This window comes from Macaca thibetana, chromosome 1 (assembly GCF_024542745.1).
Source record: "Macaca thibetana thibetana isolate TM-01 chromosome 1, ASM2454274v1, whole genome shotgun sequence".
Lineage (NCBI taxonomy): Eukaryota > Metazoa > Chordata > Mammalia > Primates > Cercopithecidae > Macaca > Macaca thibetana.
In genome coordinates, this window is record NC_065578.1 from 66,366,207 (window position 1) to 66,382,102 (window position 15,896).

The 15,896-nt window shown below is 38.6% G+C and overlaps 1 protein-coding gene across 4 annotated transcripts in view; it reads right to left on the reverse strand.

The window, feature by feature from the left end:
- The window catches only part of C1H1orf141 (chromosome 1 C1orf141 homolog), a 69,452-nt gene extending 63,753 nt beyond the window's left edge, over window positions 1–5,699 (reverse strand). For all 4 annotated transcript variants that reach the window (XM_050763030.1, XM_050762805.1, XM_050763294.1 and 1 more), the window contains exon 1: window positions 5,371–5,699. The gene's annotated coding sequence lies outside the window, so the exon portion shown is untranslated. The remainder of the gene's footprint in view (window positions 1–5,370) is intronic.
- Between the last annotated feature and the right edge of the window lie 10,197 nt (window positions 5,700–15,896).

Consider the following 15,896-nt stretch of genomic DNA (forward strand, 5'->3'; position numbering starts at 1 on the left):
CTCTGTTGTCCAGGCTGGTCTTGAACTTCTGGGCTCAAGTGATCCTCTTGCCTTGTTTTCCCAGAGTGCTGGAATTTACAGATGTGGGTAGTCACTGTGGCTGGCCAAGGTAGTTTGATTCTATTTTATTATTTTAAGCCATATACATTCAAGAACAATGATTTGTATGGAATTGTAACTGGAATCTAGTTGGTAGTGGTGATTTGTCTAGGATTGTTATAGTACCTTCAGCTCAAAAATTTGCACAGAGGTGAAAATTAGCTTCTTAAGTAAAGAATTGAGTTCAGAAATGTTAGCTACTCATTAATCTTCAGTCAATAAAATTTATAAAGCACAAATCTTATGAAATTCTTAGAATATTATCATTATCTCAGCTAATATTTATGGAACATGTTCTGTATGCCAGGTACTAGGCTACAATTTTAAAATGGTTCTAATTTCATCCTTTACTTTCCATTCTTAAAACTTAATCAGTATCTATGAAAAAGGTATTATCTTTGATTTTAGAAAAGACCTGACTGAAACTCAAAGAAATTATGTGATTTGCCCAACATCATATAATTAGTAAGTATAAATATTAATATAAGACAAAGTACAAAGTATTTTCTCTTTAATAACAAATGCTCCGTAAATGTACACAAAAAAGAATTCAAGTGGATTTTTTCCTAACTACTTTAATTGCTCTCAGTTAAATTCAGTATTTACTGAATGAGTTCATGAACCTATTATAGATAAATATGGGGTAAAGGAGCCTAATGAATGTTTTATTTTAAAAGTATACAGATTTCTTAAAATATAAACTGTTTTCTGTAAGAAAGCAAAGAAAGTAAAATCTGCAGACTTTTTTGCTACTTCCTTTGAAGTAGGCCAACTACAAAGTTAGAAGGCACGTTCCCCAAAACTGCCCTTACTCTGACACTAAGTTCAGGGGGCCGTCAAAACCCTGAATAGAACCCTCAGGGTCGATAATTTGCTAGAAAGACTCACAGACCTCACTGAAAGCTATTGTATTTGGGGTTATAGTTTACTACAGGGAAAGGTTACAGATTACAACTAGCCAAGGAAAGAAGTTCACAGGGCAGAGTCAGTCCAGAAATACCAAATGTGGAGCTTTTATTGTCCTCTTCCTGTGGAGTCAGGACAGGTTACTCCCCAGCATTGTTGAATGGCAATGCACACATAGAGATTTGCTACCCAGGGAAGCTCACCCAAGCGTCGTGTTCAGTTTGTAGTGGGGCTTCATCAGACAGGCATAATTGGTCGATTGCCCACATGGTTAATCTCTATCTCCAAGCTGGCAGATACCACGTGACCCAAAGCTCTTGCTCTAAGTCACACTGTTGATCTCTCTGGAGTCCCCACCCTAAGACTATGCAGGTGTGGCCACCTCCCCATCCTAAATCAGATTGTTAGACTATCCAATATGACTCAAGATCTTCAGGCAAACAAAGATCTTCCTATCAGGCATAACATTCCTAGGGCCCAAAGGTTATGTCTCAGAAGGCAAGGGCAAAGGCCAGATTTTCTTTTCTTTGGGCAAGAGAGTCTTTCCTATAAATTCTTTACTACACAACTACTAGGTTTAGAAAGAATCAAAATTTGTGATTAATCATCCCAAATATGAAAATCCTGTGATTTCCCACCCCTGCTTTCTGTCCTCTCTTGAGAAAAGAGCATTTTTTTTCCCCTGCCCTACACAAACCATGAAGCCTGGGAGAAGTGTCAGTGTTCTTCACTGTTCCTAATGTTCCTTCCACACCTTTATGTTTCTTCTTCCTTAGGAAAAGCTGCCTCTTCTGAGGTTCATGACAACTATCTCTCCATATGTATTTACTAACAAATTCCCAGGCACTTCTCACTTTTACAGATTTGGGGACTTTCTCAATGTTCTTTTCCATATTAAATCCGTTAAGCCAATAGTTCTGCCTCAAAACTCTTTACCTTTCCAGATTAAAGCTATCTTTACTTCATTATCCCCTAACTCTGAAATATTAAGCTCTAGCAGGTCCTCTCTGATCACTACGTTTTATCCCATTTGCCCATTACCTCTCTTATTCTAGATAATATGCTCGTTGGTCACTTAATGACCTTCTGTTTCCTATTTGTGAATCCAATGGATATCTTTTAGGTCCTATGTTACTTGACATCTCTTCTGAATTGGACACGTTTTACTTCTGGCTCTTTGAAACATTCCCTTCCTTTGGCTTCAATTACACAACTCTCTCCTACTTTTCTTCCCCTGCCTGCTGTAAATAATCATTGTCCCCTGGGATTCTTTCTTGTTTGTTTTTTGGGTTTTTTCTTCTCCCTTTGTTTCCTTCATAGGCTTGACATTCCCTTCAGAATTCAGTCAAAACCGTGCAGCATAGAATATTAGAACTTCTACCATCTGAGCCCATTCTATGTTGAACTGAGTTCTGATTGTCTTTCCAGCTTTATGTCAGCCAACCCATGGTACAGAAAGTGACTACCTTGTAACCTAATGGGAACTTTCACAAAGTTTTGGGCTTTTTATATCTGTGTCTTTTCATGCCATTCCCTCAGCACAGGGACTTCAGAACTTCTGCAGCCCCCTGGTTCTAAGGATGGAGAAAGTTATCTATGTTAGGCCAACGAGATCACAACACCCTGACCACAGTGACTGGCTCAGGGAGAGGCAGGTGACTAACGGGAGGCCGGTTAGGGCCCAGAAAATTTGATTCCGGGACTTTGAGCCTTCAGGGAAGATGACTTCCTCTTCCAGTCTGCCTGTTATGACAATTTGAGTCTTATGCTGTGGGAGCCACTATGAAGAGCCTGAGAGTGGAGTCCCCCCAGGAGAAGCAAACTGAGAGCTGGACCTGGGCAGTATCATTTGAGCCCAGGATCAAGCTATCACTGAACCTAGAGCTACTTCTAGACCTCTTCAGCTAACATGATCCAATAAGTTCTCTTTGTGTATAAACCAGTCTGATTTAATATTCTATAGAAGCCTAGAGACTGATAATGTGCTCAACAAATATTTGTCAAATGAGTGGAAACCATAAAATGGATAGAATAACTATCTCAGAGGGCTGGTCTGAGAAGTAAATGATTTACCAATCATTTACTTTTGCTAGGCCAAGCACAGTGCCTAGCAAAAAGCAGGTACATGAACGTTCATTACGTTTCTATGCCTCTAGCACTCTCCCTGTCACCACACAGCCACACAACATAGCTCAGAAACTGCTACCTGAACTTGATTATAAGTTCTAAGAAAACTCATATTCACAAAAATTTGACTTCTTCAGTCCTAGGTTTTTCCCCGTAAGTCTTTTTCTTCTATTAAAGACCACAACTTAATATTCATTTATGTTTTTAAAGATCACAACTGTAAACATATTCATTTGTATAGCATCTGCTATAGTTTGAATATTTGTCCCCTTCAAAACTCATGTTGAACTTTAATCCCCAATGTGGCAGTATTGAGAGGTGAGGCCTTAATTTATTTTTTTTAAAATAAAGATAAAGTCTTGCTATGTTGTCCAGGCTAGTTTCAAAATCCCGGACTCAAGGGATCCTCTACCTCGGCTTCTCCAGTAGCTGTCCTACAGGCAAGACCCACTGTACCCAGCTTGGTGGGGCCTTTAAAAAGTTCTTGGGTCATAAGGGCAGAGCCCTTATGAATGGATTAATGAATTATGTGTTAACGGATTAATGGATTATCATGAGAGTGGGATTGGTGGTTTTATAAGAAAACGAAGAGACACCTAAGCGAGCAAGCATAGCGCCCTTACCATGTGATGCCCTGTGCCACCGTGGGACTCTGCAGAGACCTCCCAGCAGCAAGAAGGCCCTCACCAGAAGTGTCCCCTCAGCCTTGCACTTCTCAGCCTCCATAACTGTGAGAAATCATTCCTTGTCTTTATAAATTCCCCATATTCAAATTTTCTGCTACAAGCAACAGAAAATGGACTAAGATAGCATCTTGCAAGGCTTCACTTACTATACATGCAAAAGCAAAATATTTAAAGTAAAAGATTGTTAGATCTGACTTCATAAATATTTAAAATTTCTGTATGTCAAAACAAGTCATTAAAAATGTAAAATAGGTTAAACTTGGAAATGTGTATAAACCAAGAATATCTTAAAATTTTACAAATCACTAAGGACAAACACCATAATGAAAAAGAATGTATGTTGAGTATAGTCACTTTACAAAAGAATACCTACAAATGATCGTTAATTATATCTTTGATGTTCAATGGCATAGTCGAAGTCATGTGCATTAAGCCAATAAAATATAATCTTTTTTATCATCTTGGCAAGCTGGGGAAAGGAACAGAGAAAGATGCACATCTATGCTGTACTGGTTGAACTGTACGTTGTTAGGATGGGAATTTACAATTTGTATAAAAACCTTCAAAAATGTTTTAATCTTTGACTCAACAATTTCACTTCCAAAAATTAATATTTAGAAATTAATCATAGAAATGCACAAAAAGTTGTAACGATGATTTTATTTAATATTTTTTATAATGATAAAAAATTTTAAAGTGGGATAATAATATCTATCATCTATGTATTGAATTCTCACTTATTGGGTTTATTATGTGTCAATTACTGCATTTTCACATACATTGTCTCATTTTTTCTTCATTTTATCGATTAAAAATGAATTTAGAGATATTAAATATTCTGATCAAGATCATAAATCTACTAAATGGCAGATTCAGAATTTAAACCCAGTGATATTTTTTTCCAAAGCCTATGATCTGAATTACTATTTTTAGATTTTCTTGTCAAAATTTTTATCTAGCCATAGGATGATATATATGATACAGCTATTACAAGTAGTATGAAGAAATACATAACATAGGAAAATGTGTATGATAATGTGTTAATTGAAAAAATTATAAGATTAGAAAGCTTCATCTACAGAATGATTCTTTTAAGACAAAGTATGAGTCTCTGTTGAAAGAAAAAGATCTGTAATTAAGCATCCTCAAAAGAGAGTTATCTTAAGGTGGTAAAGTTATATCTTGGAAATATTTTTCTACTTTGTATACTTTTGTATTTTCTTAATGCACAGACTAATTCATAGTAGAAACTATTAATGTATTATTTTTGCAGCCAACAAGTTATCAAAACACTTCAACATGGCCAAAAGACTTTTTTCTTCTTGCGAAACTGGAAAAGTCAAAAGCCTCTTAAAAAAAAAAAAAATTTTTGAAATTTCTTTCCATTGGGTGCTCAAAAAAGTTTTTACAAGTCAATTCCAGGACTCATGACTATAATCCCGGCACTTTGGTAAGCCGAGGTGGTAGGATCATTTGAGGCCAGGAGATCAAGACCAGCCTGGGCAACACAGCAAGACCCCATCTCTACTAAAAATAAAAATAAAAAAATTACCTGGGTGTAGTGATGCATATCTGTAGTCCAGCTATTCAGGAGGCTAAGGTAGAAGGATCCCTTGAGCCCCAGAGGTTGAGGCTGCAGTGAGCCGAGATCACGCCACTGCACATCAGCCTAGATGACAGAGTGTGCAGCAGGATAATTAAGGAATCAGAGAGATCGAGGGGTTGAGGAGGAATTATTTAATTATTTAGGTGCACAGACCCAGTCGGATTAACATCCAAACGACTGAGCCCCGAACAAAGAGTTAAGCCACCTTTTAAGCATTTTGTGGGGCAGGGGGAGATTTGTGCAGTGGGAAGCATATTACAGAAGTGAGAAACAAAGACAGTTATTCGATTAAGACATGCATTACATTATTTCTTACTTTTTAAGGAACAACATGTTTTATGACTTGAGATTATCTGTTTAGTGACCTTGCAGCTGCACAGCTAGAAGAACAGTCTTCACAATGTCTGGGAAAGGGAGAGATAAGGCTCACTAGCCACAGAAAAACAGGCAGTCAATTTTTAAAGGACTTCAGCTCTTTCTCTTCCTCATGGGAAATTGGTTTTTCTTACATACAGCTGAGTTTTTGCTTAAACATTTTAAAATTTCTTTTAATTCCTGTTCCAAGTGAGATCCTGTCTCAAAAAAGTAAAAGATAAAAAATTTAATTTTTTAAAATTAAAAATAACATTTTTACAAATTGTATAAAGCTAAAGACTAAAACAATAATTTAGTGAGTTTAAAAGTAAAAGATAAACCAATGGAAAATAGAAAAACTCAGAGTGGATTAAAGAAAATTCTGTGGCCATCCCATTTTAAATGCTTCTCTACTCTTTATTCCAGTTTTGTGGCACTTTTACCTAAAGGAATAGCAGAGACACTTTTGTGTTATGCAGAGCTGAAGCCTCTCCCATTGACCTGCTCTCACAGGTATTTTATAAATACAGCAACACAGAAATAATTGTTTAAAATGTATTTATTTTTTATGTTTTGGGACAGAGTTTCACTCTTGTTGCCCAGGTTGGAGTGCAATGATGTGATCTCAGATCCACCTCCTGTGTTCAAGCGATTGTCCTGCCTCAGCCTCATGAGTAGCTGGGACCACGGGTGTATGCCAGCACGCCCGGCTAATTTTTTTGTATTTTTAATAGAGACAAGGTTTCACCATATTGGCCAGGCTGGTCTCGAACTTCTGACGTCAGGTGATCCACCCGCCTTGGCCTCCCAAAGTGCTGGGATTATAGGCATGAGCCACTGCATCTGGCCTGGTCTACATAATTTCATTACAGCATAAACCACTTTTAATTGAACCTTGTGTTCAGAGTATAGCCTTACTTAATCTTCCCCATAGCTTTAAGAGGTAGGTATAACTATGCCCATTTCATAAATAAGACCACTGATTCTCAGAGAGATTAAATAACTTGACAACTTTCTTAGATAGTAAGAGGTTAATTCTTTTTCATTTCAAAGCCCAGGATCTTTCCACTTTGTCTCACAGCATAACAAAATCAAAGGCTATGCATGTGCTCCCCAAAGAAAACTTAGGGTAAATATCCTGTCTGTGACTCAAGATATATTTTACAAGTGGCTAAGAGAAAAACAATCTTTAGACTGTTTGAAAATGAGTAGCATGGCTTTTAATATAGTGCTGGGGAGGATTTTTGCTTTAAAAGTAAAATTAAAGGTGAAATGATAATGAATATATAAATATCATTATAAAGGGTAATATTGTCTTATTTTTGGCTCTTTCAAAAGCAGACCAAGCAAAAACAAGGATTTTTAGTATAAGGATTTATCTGGGAGGTGATCCCAGAAAGTGTGATGAAGTGAAGCAAGGAAAGATGAAATGTCAATGCATTAATCAGTGGGTCACTGCTGTGGGAGACCGGGGCTCAATTCCTCTGAGTAGCATCTAAGAGTTGACGGAACTGATGTAGAACACAGTGCAGAATTGCCCTGTCAATGGGTGAGGAGGCTGGAGTGTTTTTGTTCACCAAATCCCATCTACCATGAATTGATGGTTGTTTCTGGGACATTATGTCTCTGGCACTTCCAGCCTGCCCTACAAGTAGGCTGAGCACACTCCTGAGACCTGAAACCGTCCTTAGGTGGAGAGACACAGGGGCTTGAAGTAAGATGCCACTGCGTATAAAAAAAATTTTCTGCGAAGCTGTAGGTGACCTTGAGAATGGACTGAGGGAATCTAGGCAGGATATCAGCAGAATATGCCACAGGGATCAATAATAAGTAAATGCGTGTTTGTGTGTGTATGTGTGTGCAGCTTGAGTAGAATAAAATGCAATTTCATAAGTAGTTTCAAAAAGAGTAAAATGCAGAGAAAACTATGTTCTCTTACTGTTATAGACCCTCCTACCACTTGATGGCAGCATACCAAAGTTTAGGTGTTTGAAACTAAAAAATCAATCAATAAAAAATAATAATTACTTGATATGATGACAAATATTGACAATAGCTGCAAAACAACTTTCCCCAAATGTGCCCTTTTCCAGTTGATGGTGAAGCTACTGTTACTATATTGTGGGTTTTCAGAACGATTCTTTCAACACGTCGCTTCTCCTTCAAATCCTGCCCATCTTGACACCTATTCTAGATTCACGAAATCATTACTACAGAGCAGTGAAGCGCTTGAATTAATGCCTAAACCACTTTCTTACTTTGTCTATCTCTTTACTTTTCACTGCTACTGGGCCTGATTTGTCTCTTTTATATTGGCATTCCTTATAGAAACAGGAAGATCCTTTTTAAAAAACAAATTTTTAAAGAGAAGAGCTGTTTTCCTAATTCAAATGTTGACAAAAAGGATTATTAATGCTGATAACTATAACCTTTCTTCTGTATTCACTTCTTCTACTATAGTCACATGTCTTCTTAAGCTAGTTAAAATGATTTATTTTAAAACCCTATGAACGAAATTTAATTGAAAGTTAATGTCAAATACCATTATTATCTTGAACTAAATGTAAAATTAAATATTGATAAATTTTCATTAATTCTAGAATGATTGATATTCTGTCAAAGTCCTCCTGTAATTCCTTTGATTTCCCCCAACTGATTTGGTTGTAACTATGTGGGCTCTTTTCTTCTTCTAGCTTCTTAAATGCTGGTATTCTCCAGGGTTCTCCCTTCAGATTTCCATCTTCCCACAACCTATTCTCTTTTCCTATGTAATCTCACCCATATCCAAAATTTAAGTTATCACCTACTTATTGATAATTCCTGGATTAATGTTTCTCACTCTGATCTATCTCTGAAACTCCAGTTTCATTTTGTGATTGCTACCAAACATCTCCACTGGGAGTCCCACAGGCACTGCAAATTCATCATGTCTACATGTTAATTTATATTCCTTCCCAAATTTGCTCCATCTCTGAAGGGAGAAGAGAGATCAGACTGTTACTGTGTCTATGTAGAAAGGGAAGACATAAGAAATTTCATTTTGACCTGTACCCTGAACAATTGCTTTGCCCTAAGATGTTGTTAATTTGTACCTTTGCCCCAGCCACTTTGCCCCAACTTTGAGCTCACAAGAGCATGTGTTGTATGGAATCAAGGTTTAAGGGATCTAGGGCTGTGCAGGACGTGCCTTATTAACAAAATGTTTACAAACAGTATGCTTGATAACAGTCACTGCTATTCTCTAGTCTCAATAAACCAGGGGCACAATGCACTGCGAAAAGCCACGGGGACCTCTGCCTTGGAAAGGCAGGTATTTTCCAAGGTTTCTCCCCATGTGATAGTTTGAAATATGGCTTCGTGGGATGAGAAAGACTTGACCGTCCCCCAGCCCGACACCCATAAAGAGTCTGTGCTGAGATGGATTAGTAAAAGAGAAAAGCCTCTTGCAGTTGAGATAGAGGAAGGCCACTGTCTCCTGCCTGCCCCTGGAAACTGAATGTCTCGGTATAAAATGTAATAATAGTACATTGGATACCTATTGCTTTGTTTACCCAACATCCTATTGTTACCGGTGGGTCTTTGTTCTTACAGCTCCCAAGATCGGGTGGGCCACTCCCAAGATGGCGGCAAGCCTTTTGTTCTCTGACCTGGGGTTCTTGGCCTCATGGATTCTAAGGAATGGAACCTTGAGCCACGCGGTGAGTGTTAACAGCTCTATTAGAAGCTGTGGGTCATGGAAGAGAACCATGGGATTCCAGCCACTAGTGTTCAGCTCCATTAGGATGAACCTGGGCACTTAGCTGCGCAGGAGCAATGGCAAGACTAGCCCAGTTGGGAGGGGCAATGGGTGCCTCACTGGATCAGAAACGCACTGGACACCCTGCCAGATCCAGAGGGGTAAAAGTCAGTGGTGGGTCTGCGACGATGGCAATCAGCAGTGGTGGATGGCGAGCGAAAGCTCAGCTGGAGCTGGAACAAACACAGATCAGAAGAGTGCGCAGTTGCAAGATTTAATAGAGTGAAAACAGAGCTCCCATACAACGGGAGGGGACCCAAAGGGGGTTGGTTGCCTCTTCCTGCTGGAATTCCTGGGTTTGTATCCAGATCATCATCCCTCCCCCCCCCCCCCCCCCCGTGCTCTCAGGTGATAGATGATTTGACTATTTCTTTACCTCCTGCTTTTAGCCTAATTGGTATTTTAGTGAGCTCTCTTTACTACCTGATGGGTCGGGTGTGAGCTGAGTTACAAGCCGTGTGTTTAAAAGTGGGTGTGGTCACCTTCCACAGCTAGGCTTAGGAATTCTTAGTCGGCCAGGAAATCCAGGTAGTCCTGTCTCTCACTATCTTCTGAGAATTGTTTCTCACATTAAACTCTTGTGGTAGATTAAATGATTGGTGCCACCCTTCCCACTTCCCTGCCTCCCACTCTTGACAATAGCTTCACTGTGGGCAGAAGGTATTTCTTTCCCCTTGACTTAGTGTCCAGTCATGTGACTTTCGTTGACCAATGGCTTGGTCAGGCAGTAGCAGCAGAGTTAGGATGGCTCTGAGTCTAAACTTCAGAGGCTCTTATGTTCCCTGCCTAGCTTAGGGGCCCAGGAGGAGTGTGATCTGGGTTCGTAAGACCCACTATTCCACTAGAATGGAGTACAGCCACTCTAGTCATCACTGCCTGGCAGAGCTGCCCAAGTCCACCGTCAGATCCGTGAAAATGAATGATAGTGGTGTTAAACCACTAGTTGGGGCACTTTGATGTAGAATTTTGTAGTGATAATAACCTAACCAATATACCTCCCACCCAGGCCCACTCCCAGTCATAGGGTTCCCACATGATTTACCAGGTTCTTCTTACATGATCAAATCCTCTTTTCTGTCATCAGTTAGTCCAGAGGCTGAATGGGCCCCTGGGAGCTCTTCTTAGCGTTCTGTACTTGGAGGGGGAGCATTGGGCACTCTTTCTTGTGGCAGAAAGTCTGAAGTGTGAGACCTGGGAATTATTAGCCTTGTTGGCCACCCTGTGGGGAAAGCAGATTTGCAGTGAGAAAGAAGACAAGTCAGGAGGCAGAGGGTGACACCTAGGGGCTTTTTAGAGTCCCTAGCTGCAGTTATTCCACACTTCGGCTTGAACCTCCATGACCTGTCTCTGCTTCTCCATGGCTCTTAATCACATTTTGCTTATTTTATTCCCCGTTTTTTTCTGTTGTAATGTTTCTGAAGAACAGGACAGGGTCTTATTCACGTTTGTATTTCCCGAAGTACTCGATCAAGTGTCTTACGTGTTATAGACACTCAATAAATACTTGTGAAATTAAAGTGATTAGAGCTGCCCAAATCCCTGAGTTAGAGCTAGATCCTCCTCCTTTGTCTGAAGAAGTCCATATGTACTCTAAGCTACCTAATTTATACTGGAGGTTCATTTTTCAATCTTTTCCCGTAATTTGACTAAAACTAAATCTGTAAGTTGAAATTGGATGAATGACCCAGTAAGCTAGTTTTTTAAAGTTCAAAGTATTTGTTGTTGAAGAACCAATGGGTTGAATTTTATCATCCTTTAGCTTAAGGTCTATTTTAGCTCAAGATTCCATAGTTTTGTGGTATATGCTATGGTATATACAGTTAACTACTTTTCCAGTCATAAACACAAAAATGTTCTGGTAACCCTCTTAAGGATCGTTACTCGAAAAATTGCTTTGGTTCTGAGTTGCTTAGCTAAAAAGAAAAAGAAATGCCTTGGTTTATTTTTCCTGATGTCTTTACATAGGAATTATCTGGGCTCAATCCTAGAACTTCTTTCTTTTTCTATCTATAGTCTATATCTAATTTCTTGGTAATCCCATTAATGCTTGTGGCTTTAAATTTCATCTATATGTAGATGACACTCAAATTTCTATATCCAGCTTGGTCTTTCCTCTGAATTCCAGGTTCATATGACCCAACCAATTTAACATCTCTATCTGGATAACAGGCATTTCAAACTGTTTTTTGTTTTTTTTTTTACTTTAAGTTCCAGGATACATGTGCAGAATGTGCAGGTTCGTTACATGGGTATAGATTTGCCGTGGTGGTTTGCTGCAACTATCAACCTCTCATCTAGATTTTAAGCCCTGCATGCATTAGCTACTTGTCCTAATGCTCTCCCTCCCCTTGCCCCCCACCTTCTGACAGGCCCCGGTGTATGTTGTTCTGCTCCCTGTGTCCATGTGTTATTATTATACAACTCCTACTTGTGAGTGAGAACATGCAGTGTTTGGTTTTCTGTTATTGTGTTAGTTAGCTGAAAATGATGGCTTCCAGATCCAACCATGTCCCCGCAAAGGACATGATCTCATTCTCTTCTATGTTTGCACATTCTGCACATGTATCCTGGAACTTAAAGTTAAAAAAAAAAAAAAAGTTTGAAACGCCTGTTATACAGATAGAGATGTTGAATCAGTTGGGTCACATGAACCTGGAATTCAGAGAACAGACCAAGCTGGATATAGAAATTTGAGTGTCATCTGCATATAGATGGAATTTAAAGTCACAAAGTATTACATGGTGTATATGTACCACATTTTCTTTATCCAGTCTATCACTGATGGGCATTTGGCTTGGTTCCATGTTTTGCTATTATAAATAGTGCTGCAATAAACATACATATGTGCACGTATCTTTATAGTAGAATGATTTATATTCCTATGGGTATTTACCCAGTAATGAGATGCTGGGTCAAATGGTATTTCTGGTTCTAGATCCTTGAGGAATCACCACACTGTCTTCCACAATGGTTGAACTAATTGACATTCTCACCAACAGTGTAAAAGCATTCCTATTTATATTCCTATGGGTATCTACCCAGTAATGAGATGCTGGGTCAAATGGTATTTCTGGTTCTAGATCCTTGAGGAATCGCCACACTGTCTTCCACAATGGTTGAACTAATTGACATTCTCACCAACAGTGTAAAAGCATTCCTATTTCTCCACAGCCTCACCAGCATCTATTGTTTCTTGACTTTTTAATGATTGCCATTCTGACTGGTGTGAGATGGTATCTCATTGTGGGTTTTTTTTTTTTTTTTTTTTTTTTTTTTTTTTTTTTTTTGTGAGATGGTATCTCATTGTTGTTTTTTTTTTTTTAATTTATTTATTATTATTATACTTTAAGTTGTAGGGTACATGTGCATAACGTGCAGGTTTGTTACATATGTATACTTGTGCCATGTTGCTATGCTGCACCCATCAACTCGTCATTTACATCAGGTATAACTCCCAATGCAATCCCTCCCCCCTCCCCCCTCCCCATGATAGGCCCCGGTGTGTGATGTTCCCCTTCCTGAGTCCGAGTGATCTCATTGTTCAGTTCCCACCTATGAGTGAGAACATGCGGTGTTTGGTTTTCTGTTCTTGTGATAGTTTGCTAAGAATGATGGATTCCAGCTGCATCCAAGTCCCTACAAAAGACTCATTGTGGTTTTGATTTGCATTTCTCTACTGATCAGTGATGATGTGCTTTTTTTCATGTTTTTTGGCCACATAAATGTCTTCTTTTGAGAAATGTCTGTTCATATGCTTTGACCACTTTTTGAGGGGGTTGTTTTTTTTTTGTAAATTTGTTTAAGTTCGTTGTAGATTCTGGATATTAGACCTTTGTCAGATGGGTAGCTTGCAAAAATTTTCTCCCATTCTGTAGGTTGCCTGTTCACTCTGATGCTAGTTTCTTTTGCCGTGCAGAAGATCTTTAGTTTAATTAGATCTCATTTTTCAATTTTGGCTTTTGTTGCAATTGCTTTTGGTGTTTTCATCATGAAGTCTTTACCCATGCCTATGTCCTGAAAGGTATTGCCTAGGTTTTCTTCTAGGGTTTTTATGATTTCAGGTTTTATATTTTAAGTCTTTAATCCATTTTGAGATAATTTTTGTATAAGATGTAAGGAAGGGGTCCAGTTTCAATTTTCTGCATATGGCTAGCCAGTTTTCCCAGCATCATTTATTCAATAGGGAATCCTTTCCACATTGCTTATTTTTGTCACATTTGTCGAAGATCAGGTGGTTGTAGATGTGTGGTGTTGTTTCTGAGGTCTCTGTTCTGTTCCATTGGTCTATATGTCTGTTTTTGTAGCAGTAGCATGCTGTTTTGGTTACTGTAGCCTTGTAGTATAGTTTGAAGTCAGGTAGTGTGATGCCTCCAGCTTTGTTCTTTTTGCTTAGGATTGTCTTGGCTATATGGGCTCTTTTTTGGTTCCATACGAAATTTAAAGTAGTTTTTTTCTAATTCTGCAAAGAATGTCAATGGTAGTTTGATGAGAATAGCATTTAATCTATATATTACTTTGGGCAGTATGGTTATTTTCATGATATTGGTTCTTCCTATCCATGAGGATGGAATGTTTTTCCATTTGTTTGTGTCCTCTCTGATTTCCTTGAGCAGTGGTTTGCAGTTCTCCTTGAAGAGGTCCTTCATATCCCTTTTAAGCTACATTCCTAGGTATTTTATTACCTTTGCAGCACTTGTGAATGGGACTTCATTTATGATTTGGCTCTCGGCTTGTCTATTGTCGGTGTGTAGGAATGCTTGTGATTTTGATTGATTTTGTATCCTGAGACTGCTGAAGTTGGTTATCAGCTTAAGGAGTTTTTGGGCAGAGACGATGGGGTTTTCTAAATATACAAATATGTCATCTGCAAAGAGACAATTTGACTTCCTCTCTTCCTATTTGAATACCTTTATTTCTTTCTCTTGCCTGATTTCCCTGGCCAGAACTTCCAATACTATGTTGAATAGGAGTGGTAAGAGAGGGCATCTTTGTCTTGTACTGGTTTCTAAGGGAATGATTCCAGGTTTACTCATTCAGTATGGTATTGGCTATGGGTTGTCATAAATAGCTCTTATTACTTTGAGGTATTCCATCAATACCTAGTTTATTGAGAGTTTCTAACATGAAGGGATGTTGAATTTTATCAAAGGCCTTTTCTGCATCTATTGAGATAATCATATGGTTCTTTTCATTGGTTCTGTTTATGTGATGGATTAAATTTATTGATTTGTGTATATTGAACCAACCTAGCATCCCAGGGATGAAGCCAGCTTGATCGTGGTGGATAAGCTTTTTGATGTGCTGCTGGATTCGGTTTGCCAGTATTTAAGTGAGGATTTTCGCATTGATGTTCATTAGGGATATTGGCCTGAGGTTTTCTTTTTTTATTGTATCTCTGCCAGGTTTTGGTATCAGGATGATGCTGGCCTCATAAAGTAAGTTGGAGAGGAGTTCCTCCTTTTCAATTGTCTGGAACAGATTCAGAAGGAATGGTAGCAGCTCCTCTTTGTGCCTCTGGTAGAATTTGGCTGTGAATCCATCTGGTCCTGGACTTTTTTTGATTGCTAGCCTATTAGTTACTGCCTCAATTTTAGAACTTGTTGTTGGTCTATCCTAGGATTTAGCTTCTTCCTGGTTTAGTCTTTGGAGGTGTATGTGTCCAGGAACGTATCCATTTCTTCTAGATTTTCTAGTTTATTTGCATAGAGGTGTTTATAGTATTCTCTGATAGTAGTTTGTATTTCTGAGGGATCAGTGGTGATATCCCCTTTATCATTTTTTATTGTGTCTATTTGACTCTTCTTTCTTTTCTTCTTTATTACTCTGGCTAGCAGTCTATTTTGTTAATTTTTCAAAAAAAACAGCTCCTGGATTCGATTTTTCGTGTTTCTATCTCCTTCAGTTCTGCTCTGATCTTAGTTATTTCCTGTCTTCTGCTAGCTTTTGAATTTGTCTGCTCTTGCTTCTCTAGTTCTTTTAATTGTGATGTTAGGGTGATGATTTGAGATCTTTCCAGCTTTGTGATGTGGGCATTTAGTCCTGTAAATTTCCCTCTAAACACTGGTTTAGCTGTGTCCCAGAGATTCTGGTACATTGTCTCTCTGTTCTCACTGGGTTCAAAGAACTTCTTAATTTCTACCTTAATTTTGTTATTTACCCAGGAGTCATTCAGGAGCAGGTTGTTCAGTTTCCATGTAGTGTGAGTTTCTTAATCCTGAGTTCTAATTTGATTGCACTGTGGTCTGAGAGACTATTTATTATGATTTCAGTTCTTTTGCCTTGCTGAGGAGTGTTTTACTTCCAATTACGTGGTCTATTTTAG